This window comes from Mus musculus, chromosome 2 (assembly GCF_000001635.26).
Source record: "Mus musculus strain C57BL/6J chromosome 2, GRCm38.p6 C57BL/6J".
Taxonomy (NCBI): Eukaryota; Metazoa; Chordata; class Mammalia; order Rodentia; family Muridae; genus Mus; species Mus musculus.
The window spans coordinates 75,416,112-75,433,821 of record NC_000068.7 but is presented as its reverse complement, the minus strand read 5'-3'; the positions used below and the strand labels follow the sequence as shown (position 1 = coordinate 75,433,821).

General features: G+C 41.5%; 1 annotated feature.

Moving 5' to 3' along the window:
- Window positions 9,246-11,620: an enhancer, noted in NCBI's record as "VISTA enhancer mm515". NCBI's record gives its function as "enhancer in: neural tube[4/7] | hindbrain (rhombencephalon)[5/7] | forebrain[4/7] | limb[5/7]" and the evidence as "EXISTENCE:transgenic organism evidence [ECO:0001131][PMID:17130149]".

The window sequence follows — 17,710 nt, the reverse complement described above, 5'->3', positions numbered from 1 at the left end:
AGTAGGGCTCAATGCTGGGGCCACAGGCATGGCATCTCATAGTATTAGGACTTTCAACATGAGCGTGAGCCTCTGGCTTCCTCAGGCACATGCACCTGCACATACATGCATGGGCAGAACATGTACATAACACACACACACACACACACACACACACACACACACATACATGCATAGGCAGAAACATGTACATAACATACACACACACTCACACTCACACACACACATACATGCATGGGCAGAACATGTACATAACATACACACACACACATACATGCATAGGCAGAAACATGTACATAACATACACACACATACATGCATGGGCAGAACATGTACATAACATACACACACACACACACTCACACACATATATGCATAGGTAGAAACATGTACATAACATACACACACATACATGCATAGGCAGAAACATGTACATCACACACACACATACATGCATAGGCAGAAACATGTACATAACATACACACACAAATACAAGCATAGGCAGAAACATGTACATAACATACACACACATTCACATATACACATACATGCATGGGCAGAAACATGTACATCACACACACACACATACATGCATGGGCAGAAACATGTACGTCTCTCTCTCTCTCTCTCTCTCTCTCTCTCTCTCTCTCTCTTTCTCTCTCTCAGATTTATCTTAAGGGAAGTTTAATGAAATACAAGTGCCACAGGCCATCTCAACAAGCCTATTAAAAAGAGTCTTAGAATATTTGCTGAAGCTCTTAGGTTTTTATGGTTACCACCTGGGTACATAAATGTTTTGTGCAAAGAGATGGAGCTTGAGGAAACCCAAGACATAGATATGCTATAGGACAGGCTGTAAATCTGGACCGCAGTACCCCCGGAAGGGGCATTCCTGAACAAGTGTATGTAAATCAAAACTTCCAAAGCAAACCATAAAGGCATGTCATGGAGGGTGGTGCTACGAACAGAGCAGAGGGAATGTCGGGAGGCTACAGTGACCTCACATTATGTGAGTCTTCACAGCTAATTCCAAAAGTGCTGTGCACATCCTGCAATCATTCACAATTGCAAGACTCCGCCTATCATCACGAGGTAGCAGAAGAGGCAAGAAACATGTGGGATTGCATGATGTGTACAGCCAAACATGCTTGGCCTCACCAGAGGGGAACAGCAGGGGCATTTGGATTATAAGTAGACTGATTTTTAGATTTAAGTTTGAAGTTTATTAAGCTAGGATGGTGAGAGAGATACCTCTGTTTCATCATATGTAAAATGGGAATATCATACACCTTGTGAATTTGTGGTAAACGGTGTCTGAAGCAATCAAGATATCTGTTATGGTGCCTGGTGGAAGTAGGCACTCAGTAAAAATATAATTGTTATAATCTGTATAGGCTTAGATTTTTTAAAAACCTGCTTTAATAAGGGTTCTTAAATGCTTCAATCTCCCTTCTAGCCCACTGACCAAAGGTAGGAGAGAAGAAAGGTTAATAGGAAAGGAGGGATGTGGGCTTGTTTAGAAGTAGTTCCTTGGGGATGATTTCAAACACAAATCAGCAGCAGCAGTCCAGTCCAACCGCAAAACCCCAGACTTGAATCAGTAGTGTGGCTCAACCCCAAAGAAACTGCGAGGCTCTGCCTATCAGCACAAGTCAGCAGAAGTGGCGAGAAGCAGCTTGAGCACCACCAGATATTCTCTGGTGCATTTCTCTCTACAAAGTCTCCACAAGCAAAGACCATCGAAGAAAGCCAGGCCAACCACTGCCAGAGCATGACCCGCTGTCTGTCGGGTTATACTTAGACTCTTTCTAAGCATCATGTGTCCTCTTCAGCATCTGCTCCAGCAAAACATCACATGCTCTTTTACCAGGCAGCTCCCAGAAAAGCACCACCTGTCTGTTTTCGGCAAACACATCCTCTTATGTGTCTGCTTCAGCCAGAAAATCTTCTCATAAGATGGTCTCCAGAAAAACATCGCATGACACAACCAAGTCTCCAAAGAACCCAAAAATTTCCACTTCAAACTGGCTTCCAATAAGTGCTTTAAAAATATTTCATTTCATGGTTGTGGGTGTGTGGCCTCTAAGTATGTCTGGGTACCACTTGATTCAGTGTCCAAAATGGCCAGAAGAAGGCATTGGATTTCCTGGGATTGGAGTTATAGGTAAGGTTGTGAGCTACTGTGTGGGTGCTTGGAATAGAACTCAGGTCCTTTGGAAGAGCAACCAGAGCTCTTATCGACTGAGTTATCTTGCCAGCCTACTTAAAAAGAGTTCTAAGGGGCTTAACAATGCTTCTTGGAGTTGAAATTTCTCCAGTGTTTCTACCTATCCTGTCTATCTATCATCTATCTATCTATCTATCTATCTATCTATCATCCATCTATCTATTTATCATGTATGTTTTTGCAGCATTGGTGCTTTGAAATCTAGTTCTTATCCATGCTAGACAAACACAAACTTTTTTTTTTTTTATTTTTTGGTATGGAGCCTGACATTGTAACTCAGGTTCGACATGGACTCACTGTGTAGCCCAGGCTGGTCTCAAATTCTCAGGCTACTGAATATTGGGATTACAGGTATTAATCAACAGGCCTGGAACTACTGTTGTTGTTATTGTTGTTGTTGTTGTTGTTTTAATAGGATCTTGACAAGTCACCTAGATTAGTCTTGAGGTTGATATGCAGTTCAGGCTGGCCTTTCTTTTTCCTCAGCCTCCTGAGTAGCTGCTATTACAAGCTTGGGCCACTACAACTAGCTCTAAGGCTCCCACACTCCTCCTTTTTCTCCTGCTTCCCTCCATCCTCCCCCTCTCCTTCCACTTGTGGTGTGTGTGTGTGTGTGTGTGTGTGTGTGTGTGTGTACACGTGTGTCAGCAAGTATGTATGTATATGTACAACTGTTTGTATACTTGTGTGTATGTGTGGAGGCCAGAGGCTGATGTTGGGTATCTTCTATTTCGTCCCACTTCATTTTCCAAACAAGGTTGCTCACTTAACCTGGAGCTTGCTGATTCAGCTAGCCAGGCTAGCCAGTGAGCCCCTTGTGATCTGCAGGTGCCACGCTCATCTTGTGGTCCTCATCTCTGACCCTGCTGGAGTTACATGCCTCTGTGCCAAGTTTGGATGTTGGGACCTGAACGCAGAACTTCATGTTTGTTCAGGAAGTCCTTCACCTACTGAGTCATCTCCCTGGCCCCATTCAATTATTAGACACTATTTCATAGGAAATCAGTTGGTTGTTATTCATTCCTGAATTAGTAACTTTGGGATGTCTAACTAGAGTCAGAGAGACAACATATACCAGCATTACTCAACTAAGAGAAAAATAATTGGTTTGGGTAGATAAGCTTTAAAAGTCAGTAAGCTGGACCCACTGTTCTAGGCAGTTGAATAGGGATGTGTTTCACAGTCTGTTCTCCCTTGAGAGGTCTCTGAGAAGCACAGAGTTCCCATGTCCTGAGTAGATGTTGCTTTGGAGCATTTTTGAACTTTCTCTTGGTTGTAGGAGTGATTGGCAGCACCTGCTTTGAACTTTTTCCAAGCCTAAATGCTTTCTGCTCTACGGTATGTCATAGAGCCCTGGGGAATCAGCAAAAACACTTTTCATGTCCTGGAACTGACCCTAAGCTGAGGAAGGAGAATAATTCTGTCTGGTCTTGCTGCAAGAGTTCTTGTAACAACCCTGTGTGGTGGAGTGTCTAGAGGCACCTCTAGATTTCCTCAGATATGCCAAATCTGCCACCTGCCTGTGCCATTTCCATCCCTAATCTCCTTAATCAAGAATTGGCTCTGGGGACCCCTTAGAGGTGTTATTTTCAAACTCTCTGCAATCCAGCTTAATACCCACCAACAGCTTTTCCATTTTAAGTTAGAGCGAAATCTTGGCTTTTCTATTTTGTGAGTAGATGCCTTACTTTGGGATTATCCCATTTTGTGCTCACACTTTTAACAATTAGAAAACTTCCCCTTTAGTTCTCAGATGTAGTCTTTGGGTTTATACATATGCATTGTAGTCATTCAGACTATTAACCTGCTATGAAGGTCTCTGACCTGATCTCACTAAAGTCCTACTTGCCTTGGAGGACTTTGTTCTTTGAAGACATCAGTCCTGTTAATGTTCCAAGACACTAGTCATTTTGGGTTGGTCAGTCCCCAGATATTTCCATGACTTGATTCTTGTCATTCTTAACTCAAATACCACCTCCTCAAAGGTACCTTTACAACAATCTAAAATAGCATCCTCCACCATTCACACCCAATCACTTCACAAGGCTTTGTGCTTACCACGATCTCAACGGTTCTCCTAATTTATTGAACTGCCTGTTTCTATTCCCTGGGTGAGAAAGTTTCACGAGGCCAGGACGCTTGCATGCCATGTTGATGGCACCCTTATCTCCTAGGACAAAGCTTGTCCTATAGAAGGTGGCCCATAATATTTGCCAAATCAAGAAATTGCAGCACAAATCTAACTTTTGTCAAAAGAAAGGGGGAATGGAATGCCTCCAGTAGTTGGTTGTTTAGGACCTATTCTTTTAAAAATAGCATTATTGAGATTTATTTTACAAGCCATACAACTCATTAAAGTAAATTATTTTTTATTTTATTTCTTCTTCTTTTATTTATTATTATTATTTATTTTTTATTATTTATTTATTTATTTATTTATTTATTTATTTTGGTTTTTCGAGACAGGGTTTCTCTGTGTAACCCTGGCTGTCCTGGAACTCACTCTGTAGACCAGACTGGCCTCGAACTCAGAAATTCATCTGCCTCTGCCTCCCAAGTGCTGGCATTAAAGGCGTGTGCCCACCACGCCCGGCTGTAAATGATTTTTAAGGATGCACATAGATGTTTGCATCCCATATCAGCTTTAGGACATTTTCTTTACCCAAAATAATAACCCCAAAATATAGCCAATACTACAAGTTACCAATAGACTTCAAGCCTAGACAATCAACCAATCAAATTTCTATCTGGATAGAGTTGCTCACTGTGGACAATTTTACTTAAATAAAATAACACCAGAAAACCAATGAGTAAATAAAATTAGGTAATAAAAAAGCTTATTAGCAGTGGGAATAAAGTTAATTAATATGAACGGCTTACTATTTTTCCTAATTAGAGAATAGCACTGTTATTTTCACGTATTTCAGGGGAACACTCCCACCCACGCACCCACACCCCCTGCAGCAAGCACAGAAGCACCAGTGTTAACAATGAACTTTAGCATCGCATCAGAAATGATGTATTAAGCAAAATCAAAGTTGATATTGATGATAGCAGAATTTCTCTCTTATGCCCTCTTTTTATTGCTACAGATATGAGCCCATTTACTTAGCATTAACTAAGAAATGGGTCCTTTTGAAGGGGGAAGTGCATGCAAGTGGGAAACCCTTGTATCTTTTTGTCCCATTCTTATTACTCAATATAGTTACAGGAAGCCCTTCACCTATTTCCTCACAGCTTCCTGTGGTCTCCAGTGTTTCCCCCACACCACATCTGCTGCTTCTCATATACCTATGAGAGAAGGGCAGGGATGCCGCCATCTTGAGTTCCATCTATGGTAATGTCGGTACAGTGGTTCTCCACCTTCCCAATGATGCAACCTTTTAGTAGAGCATGACCCCCAGCCATAAACTTATTTTCCTTGCTATTTCATAACTGTACTTTGCTACTGGTATGAATCACAATGTCAATATCTGTGTCTTCAGAAGGTCTTAGGCAATGCCTGTGTGAGGGTTGTTCGACTTCCAGGTTGAGAATCACCGGGTTAGGGTTAAGTGTTACAATGTTGTTTCTTATGCTACTAATCAATACTTCAGAATTATTATGTGTTGCATTCTATGTGTTTAATTTGAATACTATTGGGGCCAAAGTGATATATATTTCTGGCTCCCCCCACCCCTGATTTTCTTTTTCTTTCCCCCCTTCTCTCTACTGCTTTATTTTGCTTCTTTAACTTCCTTGTTATTGAGAAGAGAAGTCTAGTTCTCAAGATTTACTTGAATTTTTAATTCAAGTGTTTTTTTTCTTTGTTTTTTGTTTTTTGTTTTTTTTTTTTATGTAGGAAAGATTAAAATGCGTGTAGCCAGTTTTTCCTTCTGTGTCTAGGCCTCCTGAAGGCGTTGAACTTTTTCTAGAAAGCAACCTCTTAAAAGTTTGCTCTGTCATCAGGAAGAAAATTGTAAGGAGCTTAACTAGCTGTCTGCTTGGAGCCCCTCTGTCTTTGGGGTTGCCTGAACAGGTTTTATGACCTTTTTTTTCCTTTTTTTAAAAGTTAGGTATTTTCTTCATTTACATTTCCAATGCTATCCCAAAGTCCCCCCCCCATACCCTCCCCCCTCCACTCCCTCCCCCCCTCCCACTTCTTGGCCCTGGCATTCCCCTGTACTGAGGCATATAAAGTTTGCAAGTCCAATGGGCCTCTCTTTCCAGTGATGGCTGACTAGGCCATCTTTTGATACATATGCAGCTAGAGTCAAGAGCTCTGGGGGTACTGATTAGTTCATATTGTTGTTCCACCTATAGGGTTGCAGATCCCTTTAGCTCCTTGGCTACTTTCTCTAGCTCCTCCATTGGGGGCCCTGTGATCCATCCAATAACTGACTGTGAGCATCCACTTCTGTGTTTGCTAGGCCCTGGCATAGCCTCACAAGAGACAGCTATATCAGGGTCCTTTCAGCAAAATCTTGCTAGTGTATGCAATGGTGTCAGCGTTTGGAGGCTGATTATGGGATGGATCCCCGGGTATGGCAGTCTCTAGATGGTCCACCCTTTTGTCTCAGCTCCAAACTTTGTCTCTGTAACTCCTTCCATGGGTGATTGTTTCCAATTCTAAGAAGGGGCAAAGTGTCCACATTTTGGTCTTCGTTCTTCTTGAATTTTTAAACTCTGGTCTTTCGGTAGACTTGCCTACTAATACTTTATCATCTTTGAAAATTCCTGGGAAGTTTAGTGTCCTGGCAAGAAGAATAAACTTGCAGTTAGTTTGCCTTTGTGTGCGGAACTAGCGGTCAGAGCACGTGTGTGCCTATGGAAGGCGATTCCTGAGAGACACAGAGGGGTGGGGCTTCGTAAGGGGTGGGGTCTAATTCATTACACCGGGGATTTTGTCAGGTCACAAAGTCCAGTGATTTCCTGGGAAGGGACACCAGCTTCAAAACAGACAGTTTTTTGTTTGTTTGTTTTGGTTTTTGGTTGTTGTTTTTTTTTTTTTTCCTGAAATAGCTGTATTAAAATGAACTTTTCACTATTTTCTGCACCTCACTATCTAACCTGGAGTGGGTGTGTGGATAACCTGCCCCTGTAAATTTACTACGGCTAGAAACTAACAAGAGCATCTATTGAAATAGTTGTCTTTCGGTATCACTTATTAAATGTAATAAAGGAAACCAATTTGATGCATAGCTTATGCATACTCTTTGCATAGAGGTGAGTGAGAGATTTACTATTTGGTGTAAAGATATTTACATCTGTTCATCAAAATACGACTCCTTCTGTAGACTTCGAAAGCCATGCCTGTAATATACATTATTATGGTAATTTAAAAACAGAACACAGAGTAGGAAGAGAGCGTGATAAATGCAGGGCATCTCATCCTCTACAGCTCTAGTAAATTCTGTACCTTAGGGTACACCGAATACATTTTGGGTTCCTCATGCAACAATCATTTTGGAAATGCGTCAGTCAACCGGCGTCTTTTACTCATTATTATTTAGCCTAAAGATCTGAGGAATCTGTTTTTATTCTGTCATCAATTTATTCCCAAGAAATGCCGCAGCCTTTGTCAGCTTGAAGTAACATTTCCTGTCTCCCTACTTACAATGATTGTCAGGCTGGAGCCCCTTGCCACCCTCGATTCATCAGCTCTTTCCAAGGGTCGTCTTTCTTTTCTCCGCGGAATGTATTCCTCTACAGATTAGTTTAACAGATATTTCAGGAGAAGCATCTGAGATGCTGACAAGCACTGTTTTTACACACACCCCCTTCTCAAGCAAAAGATTAAGAATATCTTTCAGGTTCCCTTTATTTTTCTAAGCATTAAATCTTTTCGTCCAAATCTGGGGGTGGGGGTGGGGGTGGGGGGGAAGCCGGGATAGCCTTCGTTGAATTACACAAAGGGCATGTGGTTCCGACATCAGCAGGAACACAGGCTGCCGCCTAGCTGTCCAGGCTCTATCCTTTCCTGCAAAGGTGAAATGATTTAGAGGCCTAGAGAAACTTAATTTTTCTTGATCACCATGTGCAACCCGGAATTTTAATGGCAGGCATAATTAATTCTTCTGATGTTAATCATCAGGGCTGGGCTCCACAATTATCAGCCTGGTGCAGCTGGGGCATGGTGCAGACATGAAAAATTAGGAAAATGAATCAGTAATAGGGTGGCAGATTTAATCTGCATCATGAAAACAAAGTTAAAAAGAGGAAGACCGGGAGAATTCCTGCTGAAGCTTTTGTGCCAATGTGCAGTGACAGAACTGAAAAATGTTGCCGATGTCCAAAGTGATTGGTAATTACCAAGCCATTGAATTTTTTATTGTCAATTTATCATTGCGCCAGAGGTTAAATTTAACATCTTCTTCTAAAGCCATCACTCTAAGAAGGCGGCCTGCGCGTCACGTGGCTCAGAGTCAGCAAAAGGTCAATCAGGTATCTCTTCTGTGTGCATGCGCCTCCAAACCCTCCCTTCCCGGCCTCCTCGGACTGCCTCCTACCCAGCTGTTAGTACCTGCGACTTCCAGATAAGCATCAGATGCTGTCTCACACACGCACACGCACACGCACACGCACACACACTTCTCTCTGCATTGGTATTTATTAAGAACCCTGGTGTAAGAAAAGAATTATTTTCTAAGTAAGAGAAGCTCCATTAGTTTAAGTCCCTGCCGGTCCTTAAGGTGCAACTAAACGAAGATGTCACTCAATCTCTCTCTGTCGCCCTGTCTCTGTCTCTCAGTCTCTCTCTTTGTCTCTCTACCTCTTTCTCTCTCGTTAGAGGCACTAGAAGAACTCGTATGACCTTCATTAAAGCAAAATTAAAATTACACAGTTTCAACGGACTTAGATTTCTTTTTTTCTTTTTTCTTTTTTCTTTTTTTTTTCTTTTTGCACAGGATGTCTTTTTTATTAATAGTTGAAGGGGAAAACCCGTAGTTTAAAAGGAAGGGGATATTTATCCACATGAATGCCGCACAGTTGAAATAACTGTGTCTTTAAAAAGCATTCGGAAGTGTTCGTCGGATCCGGAGCAGAGAGTGAAATCCCACAGGGGCAGCTTCTGTCCACAAAGCAGCGTGAATTCTTGAATCCATCTTGAATGTTACTTGCTTCAGTCTTTTTGTTGTTTGCTTATGCTTGCTTCCTCTTCCATATGCAATTTGAAATGTAGAGCAGTTTCTTATTAAGGGAATGATACATATTTTCTAGAAATTAAAAATAGAAAGAGCCTTTGGGGAGACTTGAAAAAAATCAATTTGTGTATTAATTACTGCAATTCATTATTCAAATAAAAGTGGGCTCAACCTCTCATTGGATACAAATTTCGGGACAGGGATGTTTGTAAAAGACAAAGCCTGAATTCTGATCATGTTAATCTGCAGATCAAAGGCTCTGTGAGTCTGCGCCTGGTGGAGCTCCTCTGGGGATAGAGGAACCAGGCTCTATCCCAGGCAGGGGCAATGAGTTATTACCGCTGAATACAAAAGCTGGCCACGTGACTGTCACCTTACCAGCAGTGGCAGGAGTCCTCCTGCCTAGGTTTCCTGAGACCTTGCTTTTCTGAGCCTTCACTTTTCTATAATTAAATCCGAACCATAAAAGCCATACCTGTCAAATGACCTCCAGCCGCCCTCATAAACAACACTGGGAATTTTGCTGGTAGCAGGCAGGCTTTGGGAAAGAACATTGGAAAATGTCCTGTTTAACCACCTCCAGCCTTCTCTCTCACACTGAACTATTTTCTTCTCTCTCCCCTTATTTCTTCCCACACTAAGCTTTATGCTCCCCCATTTTGGATTTTTTTTTTTTGGTAGGGGGCTGGAAAACACATAGCAAGTAAAAAATATAATATATTGAAAAGATTCTGCCGTCTTCTGAATTAGTAACCTGTCCTTTTAGGAAGAAGAGAAGGTGGGATGAAGGAATGTAATTTTTCTAACAGCGTTTGGCTGCATTTCTTTGATCATGTTTTATGGCTGGAGGATAAATTACCACGTGAAGGTTTCTGTTTAAAACCTGAGCGTGTTTAGTATGATTTGAATCCTGCCGTATAGTCGCCTCTCGCCTGAGCAAGTCTTAATGCAAAGGACAGCAGCTCAGAGAGTAGCGCGCATTAGTGAGTTCTTCTCAGCTATTGGAATCTCCTACTATTTTAATTGGATTCTTTCCAAAACTGCAACTAATTAAGAATCAATTCAGAACCATTAGCAAGTGGGACAAGCTAGCTGGTGCTGCATATTTCAAAAGAGTTAGTTTTAATGAGAGGTGTTACTAGGTGGGGGTGGGGCTGGGTGTGTGTGTGGGGGGAGAGAAACAGATTAAAGATAGTGTAGGGACCGTCTTTGGCTACCTGAACGACTAATGGTACACAAAAAGATGCTGAATTTGTAGTCCTCTGTAATTGCTCTACCTACTGTTCTTAGAGAAACTTTAAACACACAAATGCAGGCATTTAGGGGTGTGTTAGAGGTTCAGTAGCTATTTATAAATGTTACAAATGGTTGGCTTCAGTAGTGGAGCGCCCTTCTCATTGGAGAACCATATGTTGTCTGCTTTCAGTCGCGTTAACCTCGGTCCCGTCAACCCGCTTTCTCTTCCCTGGGCTTTGTGCTGGCGCACATCTGTGTATCAGACTGCAGTGCCTGCAGATGGTGTTTTTTAATTTGTTCGAGGGTTAGCTGTGCCATATTTTTGACAGCTGTTCTCCAGGTCCTTTACCACAGAGGAAAACTTTGTGAGAACCCGGTGTTGGGGAGGGAAATCTGATTCGCAAGCCCTCATTAGTTGCTTCTGTTCTTTCTTGGATCTTGGTACCCAGTCCTTTGTTATCAGAGTTGTGTGTTGACGCACCTCCCTAGAGAATGAAGGTGAAAAGTTAGTGTGCGGTGAACCTGCTTTGACCATTACATTCTGAATATATGTGTGGTTTCAATGGGTAGCGGAATATTTAATCATTAGGGAGGGAAGGCAATAAATCAAATGTCTGAACTTAGATGCATTATCTGATGTGCTTGATTTCAGAGTTAACCTTCTTTGTGGACTTCTGTCGTGAGAAATTACCTGGACCAAGTTTCTTCATTTGAAGCAATCATAACCCAACTACGGTGCTCTTATGATTGTAAGATAATAGCAATAAAAAAAAAGAGACGGTTGGCTTCTAGAAGTGGACGCGGACAATAAAAATATATTACTCTATGGGAAAATAAGTTAACTAAGTTTGGGTTTGATTACATGTTTGAGGTGGGGTAGAGTAGAGATTGAAAAGGCAATTACAAGAATATTGCAGACTTATGAGTTTAAAGGATTCTGTAAGGTGCGTATGGCTAAGAGACTCATGAATGTTTATTGAGAATAGTTTCTTTTTGCTTAAAAAATACTATCAAGACAATGGAGAAGCCCCTTTGAATCTGTGCACTGTGATCTATAGTTGGGCTCCCAATGTGGGGAATTGTTTCTTGTACACACTGCTATACACCGACAGTCTTCCATGACTACCCTATAGCCCCTTTCCACATCTAATCAGTCACCAAGACAAGCCAATTTTCCCTCCATTGCTCAGTTGTCATCTTCCCCCTGCTTTGCTTCTTAGTTTAGTCTGTATAACTTCTTTAAAATATTTGTATTTATTCTCTGAGAATTTCATATACATATACAGTGTATTTTAATCATATCCACAACCCACTCCTCCTTGATTCCCCCATGATGCCCCATTGCTTACCTCTGTTCCAGCAAAGGACCTTCACCTCGCCTCTTCCATCCACTCTCACTCTTCCAATCCTTCCGCTAATGCACCAGGCTTTTGCTGCTGTCTCAGTTGTCACATTATAACTTAATTATCAATTCGCTCACTTTCCCCCATCTTAGGCTGTGATCTGTTTAAGGACAAGGACTAAATCTTTCATACCTATATCTCAGACCCTAAAGAATGCATGCAGTAGGAGATCAAGAGAAACAATCTGAATTACCTCCTACTACCCTGTCCAAGCTGTGAGCAGATAGCAGGAGTGGGACTCACAAAACTCTGTGTCTATATGAACTTCAGATTCATGTCAATCAATGGCTGTGAAAATGAGCAGTGAGTTCCAAACCTTGCTTGTCTGGATGGGTGCTGTTATGCAAAGTTTAGGTCTTGGTCAGGCTTACAATGACCATTGGGAAATACATGGAAGGAATCTGAAGTGCCAAGGAATCCTGCAACTCCCAAGTTTAAAAGCTTCACACCACCACGTATTTCAGAAGAATAGATAATTTAGGGAAGTTGAAGAATGAAATTCTCTTGGGCCAAGAGTATGTGCTTGCTTGGATGTCAATTCTTCATGGTTTCTTTGGGCCCATGTTCTAGGTTGACTCCATAACTTACTTTGACCATTGAATAATACCAAATGTAACATAGCCAGAGATGTAAAGTGCTCTGGGTATTGCCGTCACATGAAGATATTCAGGTGGGGTATTAAGAGCTGAAAGGTACATGACTTGGTTACCCTCCGGGCTCTAACCAACTCCAGACAATCTTCAGGATACACGAGGAAACCATTATGAATCTCTTGCACCTAGCTGACCGTCTAACTGATCGCAACAGCTTTGGCATGAGTCCAAAGCAGCTAGTGCCATCTCAGACCAGCAGCACCTTGGAGCTGACCAATGCCTTGTGAGCAAGAATAAACAAATATTTCTGAGGTCTCTATGTTTTGGGTGACATATTATGAAGAAGAAGGCTAAGTAATATGAGGCTATCAAGTAACATCTCCATTCCAGCTGGCCAGAAGAGTATACTACATCAGAAGTCCCAATGGAATAGAAAAATGATGCAAAAAAAAAAACCATAATCAATTTTAAATCTAGTGATGTTTTTGATCCTTCATGTAACATTCAAGTACACCATCCAACCTGGCATGGGCAAGTAGTGAAAAAGCCCAAGAATTGTTGTGTTGAAGTGGAAATCAGTGAACAAGAAAACCCCTTCCCAGCAGTTCCAGGGGCCTGTCCTCTCTTTGCATCTATCTGTTTTCTAGTCTGGATCTCAGGTCCCTAAAGGCTGCCCAGAATCCTTTCAGTGATTTCTTTCCTCCCATTAAATGAAGTAGTTACTTAAAACCAAGGACAGTATAGTGGGTGATACTCCATTATTATAGTTTTAAAAGAGAAATTGGGGTCAAGACTTCACAAAGCAGGCTGGCTAATCACATTAGTTGAGGTTCAGTTACTGAAATAAAGAATCCTCTCTGGCTAGGTTTAGCAGGATAAGGAATTAATTAGCTTGCAGAATTATTGGGAAGGTTGAAGAAAATAGATCTGAGTTGAGCTTTCTAAAAAACTCTCCTGGTTCTCTATATATTTATTCGTGTTCCTTGGTGTTCATCCCTCTACTAGAGTGCAAGGCTCAAAGAACGACAGCCATTGTTTTATTCTCTTCCACACCACCAAACACCTAGAACAGTGTGGCACCTGTAGGCTCTCAATAACATGGTTAAGGTAGTAAATTTTAACTCCAGTAGGGATCACTTTGGAATGAGAGAACCCAGAAGGCCCTTTAGTCTACTCCCGAGGGACTGAATAGTTTCAGATTGGAAGACAAATTAAAGAAGGACACAGATACATTATGGGAGGAACTTGGGAGTGTGTTAGACAGACTGACAGATAGACATGGTGGGGACTCTGGAGAGAGAAAACCTGGGCTCATGTGCCAGAAGTGGGAATCTCTTCTTATTTCTTTCTAAGGTTGGGGGTGGTTTCACCGTAAAACCTTGCAGCCAAGCTCTCTCATCCTCAAGCCAGAGGCAGAAGAGCTGGTACGAGGGCAATGTGTGGCTTCTGACAGCCATTTTAGTATAAACTCACTTCCTGGGTGAGAGGCATGGGGAGTGTATTAGCTAAGGTCTCACAACAGCTCACTGTCAGCTCAGTAGGTGCCTGCCAGAGTCTGTGAACAAGGAAATGTCTGCAACAGATATAGTAGCCCGAGCAGCAGCTGGATGGAGTCTACCACTACATTCCTACAAAGACTACACGTTTTGGGTGACTTTTTCAAATTTGGAGATACCTGACTCTGCCAGAGGACTTATAGGAATTTAGCCAAATTGGACCTTACCATCTACTAAACAGTTTTATTACTTTTTCAAGACAGTGCATCAATGCATCAGTATATAATGTGTTCAAGATTGGCCATCTCTTATCAGAGACGAACACCAATAATGGACTTCTGTGTATGGCTGGCAACTTTTGACTAGGGTTTCATAAATAGAGGAACAACTTACAGGGCTTGAGATAAGGCTGGGCTGATTTAAACATTTTGGGTTGGTTAGACCAGGCAAACCTCAGCTATAAAACCAAAGGCTTGTCAATCATGAGGATTTTCTGACAGATTCTGGTAAGGATCTGGGCAGACTTAACAAATAGGTACTACAGGGGAGAATACATCCCATCTGGGCCTTGTAGGAGACTCCAAATTACTGTTTTGAGGGCATAGCATAAGCATACAGAAGACACTAGGGTCTACTTTGTTAGGTAGCATAGAGCTTTCTTTCCTCCTTCCTTCCTTCCTTCCTTCCTTCCCTTCTCTATTCATTTATTTATTTGCTCATCATAGAGAAACAAGTTGAACTGTGGAAATGAGAGATCCAGACGGTACACTGCAGGCTGTGCAGGTTCCAGGAGCATCGCTAATACTTTGGAAAGAGTACTGAAATGACAGCAGGCATTTTAGGGACATCAAAAAGCAGCAAAAGGACCTCTGGCTCCATGCCTTCTCCCTACTCCCCCACCTGCTACCTCTTATTCCCCCTTTCCATCCTTTCTTTCCCTGCACTTTTCCTCTTTTCTTCTTGACTTGATCCTTTTGTTAATAAAGAAGCCATATCTAGCAATATATCTTTAAACCCAATTAAATTCATTCCTGAAAAATTCTATTAAAAAATCTACTCTAATTCAATAGGAGCCAAGGGACTTGGAACAAGCCTGACACTTATACCTTCAATCACTGAATTTCACTGATAGATTTTACAACAATAATCTGTTATTTAGATAACTACATTTATGCTCTCAATAAATCGAGACCACTGTTAGTTATTCCCTGTGTTTAAACAAAAAAGAAAGGCAAGAGGCTGTGAAGCTTTTATTATGTTCACAAAGGAGCAACATTGAACCAAATGCCTGAGCCTGGGGAGTTAGAGATGGTTGACCAGTTAGCGAATTCTACACAAATTGCCCACTCCCAATGTATTTTATCTTAGTTTAAAAATTGACTATGTTTACTCAGCGCTAAAAGGGATGTCTCCCTCAACCTCACCTCCCCACCTCCACAGGGAACACTGTGGAAGAGGAAGTGGACCAACTGTACGAACAAGAGGGGTTGGAGGACACCAAGGAAACAAGGCCTTGAAAACACAGCAGGGCCGGTCCACCCACGAACTCAGAGCCCTGGGCAGCATGCACAGGGCCTGCACAGGTCTGCACCAGATAGGGGCCCTAGTGCTGAAAGAAGTAGACACATCTCCCATTCCTCACCCAGAAACTATCTCTAATTAATAGTCATTTGCAAATGAAAATTTAATTTCTTCCAAGGGATTCTCACTGGGGAAACAGTTACCCTCAAGAGCAGGCTCCATGCCCAGCATTGGATGGCTATAGAAAACCAGCTCAAGAGCATCTTTGGTGGTTGTTTGTGATGTTGAGTAAGGGCGTTAGGGTTTTTGCTTTGTTTACTTTTACCTTACAGGTCCTTTTTGTATGCATTATCTTTTGTTTTTTGTGTCTTCCTAGGACTCCTATGTGTGTAGACGTGTGTGTCTCTGTCTATTTGTGTTTCCTGTGCTTTTTCCTTTTTTTTAAGGCTTACTTCTGTTGTTTGTTTTGTCTTATTTGTTTGTTTTTGATTTATCTTATTTTATTTTTATTCCTTAGATTCATTTATTTATTATTTTTTAGAGACAGACAAGGTGTTGATCCAGATTTGAATTAGGGGAGGTGCAGAGGACCTGGGAGAAGAAGGGGGAAGGGAAACTGTAATCAGAACATATTGTATGAAAATATATATTTTTCAATTAAAGTAAATATGTTTTATTAAAAAAAATTGAGCTGGGCGTGGTGTCACACACCTTTAATCCCAGCACTTGGGAGGCAAAGCCAGGCGATTTTCTGAGTTTGAGGCCAGCCTGGTCCACAGAGTGAGTTCCAGGACAGACAGGTCCTTTTTGTATGCATTATCTTTTGTTTTTTGTGTCTTCCTAGGACTCCTATGTGTGTAGACGTGTGTGTCTCTGTGTCTATTTGTGTTTCCTGTGCTTTTTCCTTTTTTTAAGGCTTACTTCTGTTGTTTGTTTTGTTTTGTTCGACACAGAGAAACCCTGTCTCGAAAAACAAAAACAAAAACAAAAAAATTAAATATGTTTACCCATTACACGGGCTAAGAAAGAGTTGACTTATCTGATGTAGACAATATACTCTCCTAAAGTTGGAGATATGTGTCTAACAGACCATCAGTTCCCAGGCCTTCAACAGAACAGGAAAGTCTCAGTATCCCCCTTGCTAGACAAAAGACATATATGGGAACTTTCAAACACATTGATACAAAGAATTACAATGAACTCTGGAGTCTACTGAGACATCACAGGAACCTTGGAGCTAGTAAATTTCATAGCAAATATTCTTCAAGTAGCACACGATTCTCACTCTTATGTGTGTGCATGTGTATATGTGTTTGTATGTGTGCTTGTGTATGTAAGGGTGCACATGTGAACATGAATGTATTTGTATGTAGGCCAGAGGTCAACTTTCAGTTTGGTCCCTTAACAGCAATCCATGTGTGTGTGTGTGTGTGTGTGTGTGTGTGTGTGTGTGTGTGATGTGCATGTATGTGCATTTTTGTGTGAATGCAGATGTTCATATATCATGGTATACATTGGGGAAGGACAGCTTTGCTTGTCATTCCTCACCTATCACCTTATTTGAGACAGGGTTTCTCTTTTGTTGGTTGATGCTGTGTATCCCAGGTCCATGGGCTTCTGGGCATTCTCCTGTCTCTCCCTGTTCAGTACAAGCATAGGCCACCACACCTGGATTTTCATGGGTGGTGGGGCTATAACTCAGGCCCTCATGCTATACAGCGAGATAGGTTACTATCTCCCCAGACACTGCATTATTCTTGAGATTGTTTGTGTGCTTGTTTGCAAACTCTCTTGAGGTAGAAACTGGAATTGCTGTACATTCTTTTTTTTTTTTTTTTTTAAAGCTGTTGTTAGTTCTTGTAAAAAAATTTTTTTTCTGTAAAGGAAATTCTGAAAGTTACTGCTTAAAGTGACATTTGAGTGCTGTCAATGATCTAGCAAATCCCTGACTGAAGATTCACCTCCCATGAGTCTTCCATCATTAATCAGGAGGGAAATTTCCATCTGATCTTCATTAATCCCTTTCTCACTGTTATTAACCACTTAGAGGCCCTCACTTTTCATTAGCTGTATTCTAAATGTGTCCTGGCGTTGATTTTGAGATACCAT